The following is an 18,962-nucleotide window of genomic DNA, read 5'->3' on the forward strand; positions in this document are numbered from 1 at the left end:
ATCAAATCTAAATATTCATGAAATAAAATGTCATTGTATAAAGTACCAAACCAACTGCCATAGCTTTTAATAAGAAGTACAGATATCAAATCTAAATATTTATGCTTAGTAATTTATTTTTACATCTCACTTTTTTAATATTTATTTTTACTATAAATTTTACTAATAAAAATGTGCAAGGCAGTAAATATAAACATTCACATTCATATTCATATTATATTATTTTTAATTTGATAATTTTTAATTTTTTAAATTAATAATTGGATAATGAGTTTAATATAAAACAAACTACATAGTACATTTATTTTAAATATAGTTAAATTAAAGTAAAATACTATAAAAAATTGGCAAAATAGAAGCTTATAAAAATACATGCAAAAACTTGAACGCAAATTAGAAGAAAGTAGAATTGGAAAATTAGGAAAAAAACATACAATCACATGTTTAATACAATATAAAACAAAATACCATAAATATAGAAAATCTTAAATAAAATAACATTAAGCTAGACATTTTAATAATGCAATATAAAACTTAATACTATAAACATAGGAAATAGTGTATATCATGGATTCATGGTAAATGAAGCGATTCTATTAAAAATTTGATTACAACATTGTATCATATTTTCTTTGATCTGTGTCACAAGTGCGGTCGCTTAAAAATGTGGGGGTGACATAATTAGCCAAACCATCAATGTTTTTATTTTCGCTGGACTAGGAGTGGCACTTAAAGTTAAGTGGCGAGTATTTTTATAATGTCTAACATAGTTAAAGGTATTTGATTAACTTTTATTGAGAGATTTTAGTTTCACTAAAATAATAAAGTATTTGTTTTATAAATCAATTGATAACCCAAATTCAAAAGCATTTGATAGGTGTGAAAGTTATTTACTATTATAATAATAATAATAATAAAGGTTACAATAAGCATCTTCAAAAATAGTAAGAAGCTATGTTTATACACATTGCCGAGGTCCATTGAATGACCATCCTCACTAATGATTAATCACTAAATTATGTGAAAATAAAAATATATATAGACTCAACTCATTTTCCTATAAATAATTTTGTTTAAATAATAATGTTAATGTAACTTAAATTTAGAGATAATAGTGAGTCATGATTATTTACATTAAGTATGACCATCCTCACTTAGTTGACCATTATATTTTGCCAAAACAAAAATATAAAACTCATTTTATGATAAATATAAATATATTTTCCAAATTTATACAAAAAAAACCAAAATTGTCAATTGAAAAGTAAATATATTATTTTCACTACTTGAAAAAACACATAACTTTATAAAAACTCATTTTATGATAAATATAAATATATTTTCCAAATTTATAAAAAACCAAAATGGATCAATTGAAAAGTAAATATATTATTTTCACTGCTTGAAAAAACAAATAACTTTGCAAAAACCAAAATGTCTCAATTAAAAAAGTAAATATATTATTTTTACTGCTTAAAAACAAATAACTTTACTCGTAAACGTACGTGACAAGTGTGGTGGAATTGAGTGTCAATGAAAATCCCGGTAACATGTGACAAGGATGACTTCTCATGTGATAACGTGTACTTTTCAAAGATGCACGTTTGGCTGTCACATTTTGCATATCTCTTTACCGTATAACGACTATTCTTTTATCCATGGATAGAATATTGAACCAAATTTTAGTGTGAATATAAATTAGTGGAGGTTACAAGATTAAGTTGTGCAATATAATATTTTGGAATTTTTTTTGGTATAATACAAATTAATAATAATGAGAATATATTTGTTATCATTACAAAATAAGAAGCGAATCAATAGTGTTTTAGATAAATCAATTTAAATATTGTTTAAAAATAAGAAATTTCAGTTGTTAATGTTTAACTTTATGTAAGTCTCTAATTTTTTGGTAAAAAAGAAACTAATATGTGATCAATGCAAAACTGAGCACAATATATCTGTCCATGATAGGTATAATAAATAACCACATATTTTTTAGTTACAATATTCATTTAAATTAATTTATTTGCATAAATTATTTAGATTTCTTTTTAAATATAATTAATGGCGAAAAGTGGGTGGAATTAGGCAATTTTTTTTCAAGAAATATTGTAGATGCAATGTTTGAATCATGTTTTTGATGGTGGAAATGGATTCAACACCATCAAAAACGTCCAATTTTTTTCAAAATATAGTCGAAATTTCCATAACTTTAAGGGAAAAAGCATAATTTTTAGACTACGACAATCTAAATCAGCTATCAATTACATGGTTTTTTGAAGTCTTTTAATTCTAAACATTTAAATTAATTTAAATTAGCTATCAATTACTTTTTACATTAAAAGTAGGTACTAAGCAGCATAATAATAATAATTTAATTTTAAGAATTATAAATATGATATTATAAGTAAGACTATTTTAAATGGAGGTATATGATTACTATTTAGCATACTTTATATATACATGGTTTTGGAGGTTTTTAACTCTATAAATATTTAAATAAATCTAAATTAGTTATCAATTACATGATTTTGGAGGTTTAGCTCTGAACGTTTAAATTAATCTAAATTAGCTATCAATTCTTTTTACATAAAAAAAGGATTAAGCAACAACGCTGCATATTACACTTGTTATTAAATTGAATCTTTTTTTTTGTAAGCTTGGCAAGACTACAGCCTCATCATGTCCAGCCTCATCATGTCCAATATATTACCCGACCAGGAATTGAACTAGTGACTTCACATGAAAGAATGCCTTAAGAGCACCATCTATTCAATATCCATATTGAAAATTATTTTACCTAATTTTACTATAACAAACTTAACATCTTATTATTAAATTGATTTTTTTTTTGTAAGCTTGGCAAGGCTACATCCTCATCATGTCAAGTAATGACTTAACAGAGTACCCAATCACCATCTATCCAAGACTCGTAGAGGAAAAAATTAAATTATTTTCAATGATTTTTTAAATTATATTTTTCTTTGACACTCTCCATTGGTCTCCAATCCAATATGTAAGAGATGTTGTCATGTGCTCTCATTAAACATTTTTACTTGATCAAAATAAAACAAAATAAAATAAAAAAACATAAAATTTTTGAGGCCACTATGATAGAAATGTTGTAATATCATGTGTTTTAACTTCGTCTAAAAAATATAATTATAATTAATAATTAAATTAACTAGATCCACCAATTATCAAAAAATTAAATGCAAACCACCTTTAGAGTAAAAAGAAATCAAATACAAGCCCTTTTAGAATGAAAAAAAAAATTAATATCATAACTTAATAGATCTAAAATTAAAATAAATTTAAACCACTTAAAACAACCTTATTAAATTCATTATTTACCTTATTAAAAATTATTTCAACCACCTTGAATTCTATCATTACATAATTTTAGCTATTTTTTTAAAATTATGTTTCTCCACATTATAACAATACCTAAAATCATATTATTATATTGATAACTTTTATTACCTTAAATAATTTTAGCTAAATTTCTTTTTTAAATTATGTTTTTCCGCATTATAACAACACCTAAAATCATATTATTATTTTGAAAACTTTTATTACCTTTTATTTATATATATATATAACCTAGCCGTATTGTTGTTTATAAACGTAAAGATAGCTACAACCCTAGCAAAACCTAGAATCGTGATATAAATAGCCATGCTAATATTAACGCCCTCGGCCTCTCGGCGGATGTGAATGTGAAGGTGAACTAGTGGGGTGTGCAAGGAGAGAACTGGTATACTAACATACGAGTGGGGATGTGCAAGGAAAGAAGTCTACGAGTTAGCGAACAGAAGTTTCGAATGGGGCCCAGTTGTGTTCTCTGATTGTTACCCAGAACATTTTCAGAATTCAAAGCAGGAGGGAGAAAGGTATGATTCCTTTACTTACTGTGCTGTTAAATTTAAATTTGTTGACATGTTAAGGTTTGCTTGTTCGATGTTAATGGACATTCCTTGACATCTTCTGCTTAGCTTAAAGGGGCAGCAGGCCATTTAGTCAACATTTTCAAAATTCAAACCAGGAGGGCGGAGGCATGATTCCTTTACTTACTGGTCTGTTGAATTTAAATTTGTTGAGATGTTAAAGTTTTGTATTGTAATGCGAGGTTAGAAGGAGATTTCTTGACATTTTCTGCTTCCATAACACTGTCCTTCCTGCAAAAGAAAATGGTAACATAAAAGTTTCGGTACTGTCAGTGGACAACGCATATTGTTTTGAATGTGGGTTATAGGATGGTTTTCTCTGTCTCTTAGGGTTTTGTGGGGGCATTCAGGGTTATATCATGTCGAGGGTTTCTACGTAGTGTTTCGGTAAGTCATGCCCTTGTGAAGAATGTATGATTATTATTTAAAGTCACAGTTTATTTTTCTAAATTTGAATATATAATATTTATAAAAAATACATATTCTAATTGTTACATATACATACATATATTGTACATTCATTGGTGGTCTAGCTGCAACTTGAAATGATTACTATGAAGATGATGCAGGTTCAATTTTTTTAAATTTTAGCAGGTTTTACCCATAAAACCTCTATGTGGTGGATGGCTGAGTGTGGACTTTTTTATAGTTCTGCCACGTTGATGATGTATGATACAGCAGCCTCAATGTGTATGATATGACAGCCTAGCCGGTGATATTCTAGCACCCTGCGTGCTGTTATTGCTTGGCCTTTGGGCTGTTGATTTATGTGCAGCAGCCTAGCCGGCCAACCAAACATGACATGTTTCCAGTGCATGCTTGTGTGTATGGTATGTTTTAGTAAATCTGGAATTTGATATAACTGCAAGATCAATACTAACAGAGTCTTTTTGCCTCGTATACAATGTGACTTAAGTCACAGGATACGCTCTTAGGGGTCTCGTGTTCTGTATTTCACCTAAACGTGTCTGACACGTTTTTCAATGTGTCCTAGGACACGTGTTTAGGCCGTGTCAGACACATGCGCTTGGGCGGTAACGTGTCCTGATTTTAGGACATCAGGACACGTGTTCCACTAAAATCCCAAAGTAAAAAGTGTCACGTCTTGGTTATTTTTTCATTTTTTCTGTCAATTTCGTGTTTGTTCGTGGCCAACATGGATCTTAATGACCCAGTGCTAGATCGGGTCACTTTTGATGATGAGTCTATTGAGGGGTCATCCCCCACACCAACAAATGCAGCAGGAGATCTTGGATTGGTCATAGATGAGGATGGAGTAGAGTCAGATGGCAACTATTGATAGTCATGACTACTGAGTCATGATCAGTGCCACTGACGAGCTATGATATTTCTACCTATTTTGTATTTCCAGTGGCGTTCCCATTCCCTCAGTATCTATGTAATATATTTTGATTTTGATGACATAATGAAAAATCTGCAACTAATGGTTTTAATATCTAAGTTCTACTTATTTTATCAATCATGGTATTTCTAAATTTCCAGTTTCTTATGTGTTTGAACAATTGTTAATAACATGAACAGTGAACATTGCACTGTGAACATCATTGATGTAGTAAATTAATAAACTAACTAGTTCTAAAATCGTAAATATTAAATTAGTAGATAGATATCATCGGGATTCATCATTGATGTAGTAAATTAATACACTAACTGGTGCTAAAATTGTAAAATTGTAAATATTAAATTAGTAAATTAGTAAATAGATATCATCGCGATTCATATCTGTAGATGTTCTATTTTCTCTATAATATATATATATATATGGATCATTTCAATATTTTTTTTAATATATATATATACATATAGTTTGTGTCTTGTTTCCGAGGGTATTGTGTCTCGTCTCGTGTCAAATGCTCATAATTATGTGTCCTCTGCGTCTCGTGTCCTTGTGTCATGTGACTGACTTAATCTAATAGGAGGATTTGCTTGTACTGGGAATTGGTCTGTTTATAAGCTACTAATGAAAGCAAATTACCAGGGATTGTGCTCAGCCTTTCCTGACCTATTTTATAAGTCTATATTTATTTGCCTAGGTAGGGATATGACCAGGGGACCAAGAAAGGGAAAAACAAGGCCAAGATCTATAGATGAATAAGTTAGTTACTTGTTATTCAATGGTAAGTGCTTGATTGGACAGATAAAGCTTATTAAGAATGAAATTTGGGTGTTGTGAAACCGCAAATTTATTTTAAATAGCACACAAACACTACTGTTACAGAGTTTTGTTTGTTCTTTTTCTTTTTAATATAGAAAAGCTTTCTTCAAAGCAATGATTTATATTCCCATCATAATGGCAAGTACTACGCATCATAATTTTGATCACTATATTGGTGGGAGATTTGATTCTTCACTGTTTTGGGAGGAGAATTTGATTACTCTTATCTTCTGTCACACGTATGAAGAGTTCAAGGATGACATTTCAGAAATTATATTTGTCATCTCAAATAATCCTGGTCAGTCATTTCTAAATGGAAGACCCTTTCCCATTTTTTTTAAGTAATCTTGAGCTTACACTTGTGGGAACAAGAATACTTGTGTAAGATCAGAGTAACAGGCTTTGTTTGACTTACGAGGAGGTTACTATGGACAAATTAAAAAAAATTCTCTTATAAAATGGTCAACCTTAATCTGACAATTCAACAAGGACTTTTACCAAACAAAATAAATTCCACTTCTCTTGGTCCACATCAAGAAAGCAACGGAAATTACATAGTTGGAAATTTTCGCGTTTCTTATAGTTGAAAATGCTGAGTAATAGTAATGGTTTTGTATTTAATGGAGTTATGGTAATTTCCATGTGGATGCGTCCCCTTGCTTCCTAGGCTCTCCAGACTTGATGATTTCTTTGGAAACATCCCCTGATGTCCCACATATGCTCTCGATACATGGGGATTTTACTGGGATGCCCCTTGCAAAACTTGGTTGCTCCTGGTATTTTGAGTGTTTTAGGACCCTAGAAAAACATGTTTTCCCTTTTTAAGAGTATTGAGTGTCACCACCCTTTCCTCCCCTTTTCTTCTCTATATAACCCTCCCAAGCCCCAACTTTTGCTGTTTCTCACCTATAATTCTCTGTTGGTGTGCATCAAGGAGGTATTCTTTCGGCGAAAACTTGGTGAAGCATCATTCTTCATCTCTTTGGCTGGAAAAGTTACAACACTAGTTAGAATTGAACTACGGGGCGACTGTGTTTACAGTTCCAGAGATAATATTGATAGCTTCCCACGGAGGATATATGCAAAGGACCAAGCAAAGGCTGATTGAGCATGGCTAGTGGCTTGAGCCTCATTTCACTTCGTTTTTTGTTGTGAGAATTTTAACTCTTTGTTGTTTTTACCCTAGTGACAATTTTGGTTCTTTATTGTTTAAATGATGATGGATGTATTTATGACGTATTATTTGTCTCATTTGTATTTCATTTTGATTAGGACATTCGTGATTTTACAGTGATGACTACAATGACTTTCCTATTTTAAATATCAAAATTTAATATATATATATATATATAAATTTAAAATAGGAAAATAATAACAATAAATATATAATGCTGGTTTATTATTTAATATTATTAATAAAATATTAAAAAACTATACATATATAAACCAGTCTACATCTATCTTAAAATTATAACTATCAAGGTTGAGAAAGATTAAAATTATAACTACCAAGGTTGAGAAGAATTAAATTAGGTGAGAACTTTTTTTAGATTGTAAAAACGTGAAAAAATGTCTGTATTTGATCTCTTTAGATACTTTATAAATCCTTCTTAAAAATAAATTTACACTGATATAATTATACTAAAGTCTAAAACAATAAGAAGACAAATTGAATTGAGAATGAAACCCGCAGCTCTCAGGTGAGGAGCACCTTAGGCTGCCATAACGCTGCATTCGTTAATTAGAGCAATGACACATACACAAATATAATGGCCACATTCTGTGTGGGAGATCACAACAATTTCTTAGAAAATAGGATTTAAAACTAAACTTAGAAAACAATCAAAACAATCGAAACAACCTTTCTCCATTATTTCTAAGTTTCCCCCTTAATGGAGAAAGGATTAACCTCCACACCTAAGATCTCCCTAAACAATTCAAATTTCATCTTCCCAAGGGGCTTTGTGAAAATATCAGCAACATTTTCACAAGTATTACAATATTCAATAAAAATTTCTTTAGACTATATATTCTCTCTAATAAAATGAAACTAAGCATCAACATGCTTTGTCCTTGCATGAAAAATTGGATTATTTGCCAACTTGATCGATGTTTGGTTGTCACATTCGATCGCTGTAGCGTTCTTTTGTTCTTCTCCGACATTTGAAGAATTCTCCTCGACCAAACAACTTCACAAGTTGCTGCACACAAAGCTTTATACTCCGCCTTTGTAGATGACAAAGATATAGTAGGTTGCTTCTTGCTGGTCTATGAAACAATCCTGGATCCAAGGTTACTTGGGAGCGGGAACGAGAGTGACATTTTCAGAAGCTCCCGGTTCGTGAGCAAATCTGGGAGCGTTTTTTATATAATATATATATTTTTATATTTTTTATATTTTGATGCATATATGTCAACAAAAACATGTAGAATGATGAATTAGATATAAAAAACATAGATTGAACCATAGAACAACAATCTTCTAGAAGTTATAAACTTCATCAACCACGTCCACAAGTTAGTAACATACAACATATTAAGTCTCATGAATCATGATTCACAATCTTAAAGTTTCAAGCTTTCAAAATTCAATATATAACATTTATCATCATTGATCACCAAAGTTGTACTTGTAAGCTAAGTGTAACCATTACAACAAATAATATCTAACATGAAATGAAATGTTGTAAAATGAAATAAAATGAAACAACTTTCAACTTTCACGAAGCATCATATTCATAATTTATTACCAATGAGTTATAATTGCCAACTCCAAACTTAAATTGTCATATATTGTTTACAAAAAATATCATAATAAATATGAAAGAGTCAACAATTATAAAAACTACTAGAAACTAGAAAAGACAAGTAAATCTATCATCTACATCTTCCTCTTGCCACCACGAATAATTTCTAGTTTCTGAGCAAGTCGTGGTGGTCTTCTAGGAGTCTCCTCCCGCACAGTCCTACGACTAGAACCAGAAGGCAAATGCCCTCCACATGTGTGGAGGCAGCGATAGCAATGGAACACGACTTGGAACTCGAGCACTGCTTCTGGATGGTGGGGGTGGCATGGTTGTTGCTTCATCTTCATCTCTCATAAGTTTTGCTTCTAGTTCTTCAAGATGTATAGTGCCATCCTCTAAATTATCGTCCTCTGGGTGGTTGTCCCAAATTTTATATGTTGGATCCTCATAAGCCCCATCACAATAATGACTTGACAACTTCAAGTTGCAGTGCACATAAACCAAGCTTTTTGCTTGTTTTTCATTGAGTTTGTTTCTTCTCACATTATGTATGACGTTGTAGGTGCTCCAACACCTCTCTGCAGAAGAAGTATTTACAACCTGTGAGAGAACTTTTTTTTTTTTTTTTTCCAATTTTGGCAAAAGACCCATGCCGCCATATGCTTCCCACCATGTGAGAGCATCAAATCTGTGTCTATCTTCCATTGCATGCAAAGAACCAAACAAACCAGTGCAACTGAAGTATTTGTCTAATTCAAGACGTAGATTAGCACACTCCTCCCTGTCAGGTACCAACTTGTCTAACGCTTCCATATATCCTGTAGATACCTCTGGATCTATATGGGGTTTGACCCTAACCCCACCCCTAGGTGTAGGTTGGCCCAACCAAGTTGAAGAGTAGTATTTTGGCATAAGGATATACGCCAAGGCATTTAGTGGAACATTAAGTTTATTCCACTGTGTACACACACAATTGTGAATCAGTGTATACAAGTTGGGATCATCTTTCTGAACAATATCTTTTATTTGCCCCAACATGGTATCCATCTGCTCATACACCTCCCTAATCGTTGGTTTATCTGTATCTGCAAAATGAATCATGTGATAAATGGGCTTGGTGAATTCTAATACTTGCCTCACATGTGCCCAAAACGAATCATGTGCCCAAAACTGACCATCAAGAGTGGTCTCCTACACCTGTTCAAAACCTTGCTTGTCTCCTTTAATACCTGCCAGTGTGGACTTGATACCATGCTAGCCAATGACTCTCTTACCTTCAAAAGGCGCCTGAAGGTGAGGTAATAGCTAGCAAATCTAGTCTTCTCAATCTTCAACAACTCTAATCTTGAGTGACTGCGGAAAAGCCCATGGGTATTGCTATGATTTGTAATAAATTTTATCATTTGTTTGCCTCTCTTGTACAAATCACCAATTTATTTGTATTGTTGGTTTTTGTTCTTAATAATATCATGCATCAAAAGGTTCATTGTGGGAACCAAACACCCAGACCAAAATATGCTGGGGTATTTATCCTCAATAATATTGTTCCCGCTGCCTTACAATTAGGAGCATTATCGGTGATGACTTGGATGGCATTGTATGGCCCAATACGTTCAATTGTTTCAAGTAATGGTTCTGCAATGTTGATGCCGGTCTTGAACTTATTTGAGTAATCATATGCCGAAAGAAAAATGGCACCATTAACAGACACAACAAGAACACTTATCAATGGCTTACCATTTACATTTGTCCATCCATCAAATACAATGGACACCCCGTGGTCTGTCCAAGAATTTGTCATTCTACTCAAAGAATGTGATATTTTTGCTTTTTCATGATCAAGTCCAACGGTTCTAGCCTTGTCATACCTAGGGCTCTTGTATCCTTTAGGGGCATCATTTATGGCAGAAACCATTTCATGCCAATAAGGTGAGCGGAGAACATTGAATGGTATCCCACATGCATAGAGAAACCGGTAAACTTTTGAATCCACATCATTCCTACACCCTTCATTAAGGAAATCTGATATGGTTCTATGCCTTAAAGAGATGTTTGGTGACCCTGTGCCTCCATATCCACTGCCATGGGAGGATGTTGAAGGAGTTATTTGTGCATGTGATTGTGAGCTTGGTTCAAAGAAACCCTTTGATTTTTTAGATTTGTATTGGGTTTCCTCCTCTTCCCTTATGTATTTGGCTCTATTTGCTGTTGACACACTTGCACAAGTTTTGATTCCTATTTGTTTATCTCCATCCCATGGCCTTTTCCCACAGTGGTGCCTTGTGGCACGGGTGTATGAATTTGTGTAACTATTGTTGCAATGGGGGCAGTGAAATTTAGTGGTTCCACCCCCTTTTCGTGCTTCAGGCCTAGTAACATATTTCCACAATGGGGTTTGGTCTTGTTTAGTTTTTTTGGCTGAATCATGTTCACTCTCCTCCTACTCACCAAGGTACTCCTCTTTGGGGTTTTCATCAAATCCACTATAACCCCGGTTGGAAAATTCACTCCTGACAGGTGGACAAAGACCAAACTAAATGTTCCTGCCCCTTGTTCACAAACCCTTCAGGTTGTGTCAAATACACTTCCTCCTTTAAATCACCATTTAGAAAAGCATATTTTACATCTAATTGGTGCAAATTCCAATGGCACGTTGTAGTTAATGCAATTAACAATCTAATGGTATTTAATTTATCTACAGGTGCAAATGTTTCTGCATAATCAATGCCCTCCTTTTATGAGAACCCTTTTGCCACCAATCTAGCTTGATATTTATCTATACTGCCATCCGCTTTAAACTTGGGTTTGTACAACCATTTGCATCCTATGGGCTCTTTTCCTTTAGGTAGTTTAGTCAATTGCCAGGTTTTATTTTTAATTATAGATTCATATTCTTCCTCCATTGCTTTTCTCCACTCTTCATGTTCATTAGCTTCATTAAAACTCATGGGTTCTATGACATTCAAAACACTACTCATCACGGCATAGTCCTTATACTTTTCAGATAGTCGAATCTGCCGAGTAGATCTTCTTCTTACTTCATTGTTTTCACCTTTGTTTCCTCAAAGTACTTCTCCACTTTTGATTGGGCTATGACTGTTGGTGATTTCCTATCGTTGGATTCTTCCTCAAACTTTTGCTGCTTATTGTCTTTTGCTTTTGCTTCTAGTTTATTGTCTTCAACTTCAGGAAGAATGTGCCATCTTTCATAGCTTTTATCCTTGTTGCCTTCATCTGCCTGCTCATGGAAAATTACATCTCTACTTGCAAACACTTTGTGAGTAGAGGGATCAAAAATTTTATAAGCTTTAAATTTTGAACAGTATCCTACAAAAATACATTTGATACCTTTAGCATCAAGTTTCTTTCTGTTCTCCTTCGGAATATGTGCAAAGGCCTTACACCCAAATACCCTCAAATGATGAACTGTTGGTTTAAAACCATACAAGGCTTCGAATGGGGTCTTAAGATCAAGATACCTTGTTGGACTTCTGTTCTTTAAATAAATAGCAGTACTAATGGCTTCTGCCCAAAAAGAATTTGAGAGGTTCTTACCTTTGATCATACTCTGTGCACACTCCACCAATGTTCTGTTTTTCCTTTTTGCAACACTGTTTTGCTGTGGAGTGTAGGGTACTGTAAATTGCTGCACTATTCCATGATCCTTGCAATACTTGATGAAGTTCCCCAACCTGTATTCTCCCCCTTGATCTGAACAAAAGATCTTTATGAACTTCCCTGTTTGCTTCTCTGCCATGTTTTTGAATTCTTTGAAATACTCAAAACATCACTCTTTTTTCTGAGGAAGTATGCCGAAGTGTACCTTGTGCAATCATCAATAAACAACAGAAAATGATAAGCTCCTCCTAGGGATCTGGTTTGCATGGGACCGCAAACATCAGAATGCACAAGTACTAATACATTTCTTCTTCTCCTATTAGAATTAGAGGGAATTCATCTCTGTGAATTTTTCCTAATGCACGACCTTTACAAGCAGCATGTTCATTCTTTAACATAGGGAGTCCTTCAACCATACTTTTTTTTCTGCAACAACAATAAATCATGATAATTGATGTGACCATACCTTTGATGCCAAAGGCGTTATGTCGACATTGTTGTAGAAGTCAGTGCTTGATGACTTTTGCTGGTGACATCAAGCTTGTACAAGCCTCCAACTCTGACTCCTGAAGCAACAGGTTTGCAGTGATCCAACAAATCTTTCACTATGCAATGTGTTTTGAAGAATTCAACCTTTAGATTTTGATCTGTAATTGTAGACACAAAGATCAAATTTTTCTTGATCCCAGGCACATACATAACATTATGGATGCACCTGATACTGCCATTTGGTAAAGTCACAGGTATATCTCCATATCCCATGATCTTATATGCATGATCATCTCCAAGGTAGATGTTTCTGCCATTGCTTATTTCCTTGAAGTTTTTGTACCAGTCCTTATTGCATGTCATATGAATCGAAGCTCTAGAGTCCACAAACCATGTATTAGCATCATCTGTTTTAGCAGCCAATGCGACATTAGACACAAACAACTTAAGATTTTTGAGATCAAAATTCAGGGCTTTTCCTGCAAAATGTCTTGATTGTCTTCTATGTTTATGCCTAGATTCGTCGCTTTTCTTCTTATAATAGCTTCTGGCAAGATGCCCACTTCTACCACAGTAGAAATATTTTATTTCATAATATTTTTGATAGATGACATACCTTGATTTGGTTTTGGAAATGACTTTTTGTTGTTGTTGTTGTTATTTATCTGAGATACACTTCCACCTTTACTTCCTAATCCTTGTTTCCCTTTGAAGAACTTCTTCTTTGCCATAAGTGCCAAGTCTGGATTGTGAGGCCTCTTCTTCTTCTTGCATCGGTATATCTGTTAATTCCTCAAAATTTGGTGCTTTCTCACTTGCTGCAAGACCTGTAATAAACATTTGATAGTCCTTTGACATTCCATTTAATGTAATTGTTCCCAGATCAATACTAGGTACTGATTCTCTTATATTTCCCAACTTATCTTTCAAAATTTTGATTCTTCAAACAAAGGCACTGACAAATTCATTTTCTTCCATTTTAATATACATCAGCTTACTTTTCAAAAAGAGGACTCTATTTGTATTTTTGGTTTCATATAATTCCTTCAGTGTATTATCAGCTTACTTTTCAAAAAGAGGACTCTATTTGTATTTTTGGTTTCATATAATTCCTTCAGTGTATTCCAGGTTTCACTAGATGTTTTGCAGTCACGAATATGAGGGATTATATTATCTTTAACAAACATTCTTAGTAATACTTTTGCTTTGTTCTCGCCCTTCTCCCAGTGTTGAATTGATGCAGCTGTCACATCTACAACAGGTTTTGCTTTTTCTCCCTTTGTGATGGTCCAAGCGGCGTAGCCTTCCAGCAGTGTCTACAACTTGAAGACATAATTGGATCCATCCAATTTATTGGCCTCATTCAGGTATGTCTATGTAAGGGGATTAGCCATCTTGACAAAAAATCCCAATTTCCAACAATGCCCGGCTTCTTACTTTACGAGCACCACCAGTTGCTCCACGTATCCCTGATCGACAGATCCATGGTTCCGACAACGGCCAGGCTCTACAGCTTCAAACAAAAAACCAAATGAAGCTCAAGCAAGTTATAAATTCCACAAAAAAGGATTTGCGCACTTTTTCCCACAGACACAGGAGAAAAATTTCAGAAGTTTTTCATTATCCGTGCACTTTTCCTTAATAAAAGCTCCACAAATCTGCGCACTTTTTCTTCATAAAAGCTGCACAATTCTGTGCACTTTTTCTTCATAAAAGCTGCACAAATCTGCACCCTTTTTCTTCATAAAAACTGCAGAATTGCGCACTTTTCCTCAATAGAACCTGTGCAGATCTGCTCACTTTTTCTTAAGAAATGCTGCACAATCTACCAAATCTGCGCACTGTATAATTAATTGAGGGTGTGCAGGTTGGCTCTGACCTTTCTTTCCCTGACAAATGCCAACTCGGCTAGTCTCCACTGATCCACACCAAGATCCACTGTGCTCTTGACAGTGACCTGATCCTCAAATGGACAATGCAGCCTTCCAATGTGATCACGCTGTTCCACGCATAAATATAGCAGATCTTGATTCTGCCAACAAATCTTCACACTTGCACTCACTAGCAGAGGAGGCTCCACGCTCACCAGTCTCTCTCAGCCACAGACGTTCACCACGTCAATCTCTGCCACAAGGGGTCAACTCAACCTTGATGCTTTGATACCAACTAAAACAATAGGAAGACAAATCGAATTGAGAATGAAACCCGCAGCTCTTAGGTGAGGAACAAGAATGAAAACTAGAATTTCCTGTTTCTAAATACACAATTATAATGGTTACATTCTGTTCAGGAGATCACAACAATCTCCTAGAAAATAGGATCTAAAACTAAACTTTGTAAACAATAAAAACAATCGAAACAGCCTTTCTGCATTATTTCTAAGTATTATTGAATTGGATTAAATGAGGTGATCTCTCTAGATATTTTATAAGCCTAAATTAAAATGAATTTACACTGATATAATTATTGAATTGGAATAAATGAAATGCAAACCTTTTTAATCCTAAATAAAAATGAATCTAGACTGATATAATTATTAAATTGGATTAAATGAGGTGCGAACTTTTTTTAGTTTGTAAAAATTTGGAAAAATATTTGCATTGATCTCTCTGGATACTTTATAAATTAAAATGAATTTACACTGATATAATTATTGAAATGGATTAATAAATGTTGGTGTCTTAATTTTATAAATGTGTGATCAAAATGAATACACTCATCTCTTTCTCTTTTTTTTTGTTTTTTGTTTTAATTTTTTAATTTTTCTTTCTTCTTTTGGTCTATATTTAGTTTTTGTTGTTTTTTTATTATATTAAAGGTTCAAGTTTTTGTTGTTTTTTTAATATATTAAAGGTTCAAGTTAGGGTCCAATATATCAGTGATCTTGACACCCCTGTGCTAAAACTTGGGGTCTCGACTCTCTCCCCATGTCCCGGCCTCCCCAAAACTGAGGGTCTCTCCCCTGAATTCTCGCTTCGATTATTATTTCTCACGGGTTTTATACAGTATACGTTTGATTTAATCATGTACTTCTGCGTTGGGCAGATGTTCCCAGAAACATGGAATTCTGGCTTACATTCTCATAGCTCTAATATATAATATCATATGTATTTAGAAACAGGAAATTCTAGTTTTCATTCTTGTAGCTTTTATTTATGTAATACCTTCCAATGCGCAGGAGTGATATAACAAGAACTACCAAAATTCATGGTTATGGCACTGGCATGTGGACACAATCAGTAAGAGCACAAGAGGACTTTCACCCAAAAACTGATCTCTGGCCTTGGGGGTGGGGGGAGGGGTTGGTTAATGCTCAATGCTAATGTTAATTCTTAACAACTCATAAACTCAATAATAGTTTGGTTTGTTCTGTCTGGTGGACAGAGGCATAGACAAAATGCAATTGCTAGACACTTGAATAACTTTGTTCTGAATCTATGAAGAATAGGTCATAGTCTTTTTGTAATTGGACACGTATTTACTTGGTGCTCTAAGGTGAGCTCACAATGATGACTTGTCTGAGTTGTTATAATTTATCAAAGAGGCTAGGATATTTATTATTCCGTTGGTTTTTGTGGCTTAGTCTATTTGAGGGTATGGAGTTCAGGCTGAACAAACTTAGCTAACTTTTCTTTTTTAATTAAATTGGATGTTGTTGATACGCATCATTTTCTGCCGAGATTTGACTGATGATCATGGGAAGCATACAGTTAGTAAACGATTGGTTTTTGGAATAGGATGCCTGGGGGGGGGGTTATATTTGTATAGGATCATGATTTTATTTATTCAAAAAAGTTGCATTAGACACATGGTTTTGCTTACATACAGCTGGTTAGGGATTCCTAAACTTACTTCTGAATTATATCTGAATCACAAAGTTTTGGTTTTAAACGTATAGATTATATTAAAGGGCATCTAAAATCTGTTCACTGTCAGAAGCTTCACAAGGAGAAGACTTATCCTGTAAAGTTTAAACCGGTGAATATATTAATGGCCTCGTGCCTCTGCATTGTTTTAATATCATAGCCATCTGAACCAATTTTTGGAAAATGGTTCAGTAACTATCTTATGCAGATATTGTCAGTTTCGTTTCAAGAGTTGTGGTTTTTTTGCCCTTAATTTTGTATTGCTTATATTATTACTACATGTGGTCGTTTTCAGAATATATGCAACTTTGATCAAGACATTTACTTCCTAGAGAGTTTAGCTGGTTGAAAATATTTGTATGGCTTTTAATTAATAAAACACAATGTTCATATCCAAATGAGATTCGAGAACCACATAATTTCTCCTTGTTGATTAAGGATGTGATATTTATGAAGTAATGGTATCAATTAATTCATAATCATAAGAATAACAGCTTCCATAATAATTTATGTACTTCAAATTATTAGAAAATAGATTTATATTGGGATGACTTGATTAGATACAAATTTATCTTTGGAAAGATTTTGTTATCCGTCTAGATCTATCTTAACCTTGGATGTATCAAGTGATAGGGGTTCCTTTCCTTGAGGTGCAAAAACCTCTTTTAGCTTGCAAAACTTGAGAAAAGGTTTGCATCTCAAGAGATTTGAGCCCTCTTAGTGCTTGATACATCTAAGGTTAAGATGGATCTAGGCTGGTTTAGATGCCTTCAACTCTGCCTTGCTTTTGTGGTTACATGGCGGCTTGTTGTGATTTGACTTTGGTTCTTATTGTGTTTTGATTTTCAAACAATTTGAATTTAAGCATTAAATGCTCTTTGTAAGTAACCAAGCCATGATAAATACCAAGCCATGATAAATTCACACCATTAGCATTTCTAAGTGATTTATAAATTGAGAATCACCATATTCTCATTAATCTTACAAAAGCCACGTCAATTTCATATGTAGGCAAAATGTTATAAATTGTGGGAGCAACAACAACAACAATCGAGTAGTGAAAAGCTAGGTATGTGGAAGGAATTCTTGAAGAGCAAACCTCTCTTCATTTTCCACAAGATGATTTCTAGGAAGCATTAGCTCAGTTTGTTCATGAATTGGAGTCCTCAACATTGCCGGGTAATTGATTACTTGAAATGTCTAATTGTTCAGCCATTAAGTGGCCATATTCTGAAGGTTTGAAAAATATCCTCTTAATCTAGTTTGTTTAGATGCCTTGTAGACAATCTTTTGGTTACAATTAACTTACTAACCATATAGATATACTCTGCACTTTTAGTCATGTTTACATGCACATAATAATATAATGGTTTCCTAGTGATGGTATAAATAAGGACACAACATGTGTCTCTAATCCTACTTATCCCATTAAGACACCTACCCATCAGTGTTGGGTTCCATTGTAGCTCAAACACTCCAGCCCAATTGGTCCTTGCTCAATTATTATATGGTTATTCTCAATGCTTCACGCCCATAGAGAACCCGTTTACTTATTGTCACTTGAGTTTTAGGAAAACCTCTACTCCTCTTTAGCCATTGTTCTTATTTGGGATTAGGGTTTATTTTGTTTTTTGATTCCCATCCAGCCCACTCACCTTTGTCATTGTAGTCTAACCACTACAATGACAAAGGCGAGTGGGCTGGGTGGGAGTTGAAGAAAACAAAATAAACCCTAATGGTATCAAAGAAAAATGGCTAAGGTGGAGAATATGGTTTCTTTAAACTTAGAAGCAACGACTAAATGGGTTCTTAGTGTAGAGCATTGTGAATAACTATAATGATGGAGCAATGAGGAATTGGGTTGGAGAGTTCGAGTTGCAAAGGATGCCAACACTGATCGACAACTTGGGTGGGTTTATTAAAGGGATAACTAGGATCATTAGAGGGACGTATTATGTTCTTATCCACATGATCACAGAGAAAGCATTATATTTTATGCCCATGTAAACATGATTGAAAGCGTAATGTATACCTATTAGCACATTAATATGCACCACATGAAAACATTGACTTCAAAACCTATTGCAAAAAAATGAAGTGATAATTGATAGGAAATCCA

At 33.7% G+C, this 18,962-nt stretch overlaps 1 long non-coding RNA gene across 1 annotated transcript; it reads left to right on the forward strand.

Moving 5' to 3' along the window:
• The first annotated feature begins 3,638 nt into the window (after positions 1-3,638).
• On the forward strand, positions 3,639-17,161 carry LOC149223296 (uncharacterized). Its single transcript, XR_016249464.1, has 2 exons — positions 3,639-3,893; positions 16,156-17,161. It is a non-coding gene; the product is annotated as an uncharacterized LOC149223296 (long non-coding RNA).
• The last annotated feature ends 1,801 nt before the right edge of the window (positions 17,162-18,962 follow it).

This window comes from Pinus tabuliformis, chromosome Q, assembly GCF_031772625.1.
Source record: "Pinus tabuliformis cultivar Carrire ecotype Pingquan chromosome Q, CPIR1, whole genome shotgun sequence".
NCBI classification, from domain to species: domain Eukaryota; kingdom Viridiplantae; phylum Streptophyta; class Pinopsida; order Pinales; family Pinaceae; genus Pinus; species Pinus tabuliformis.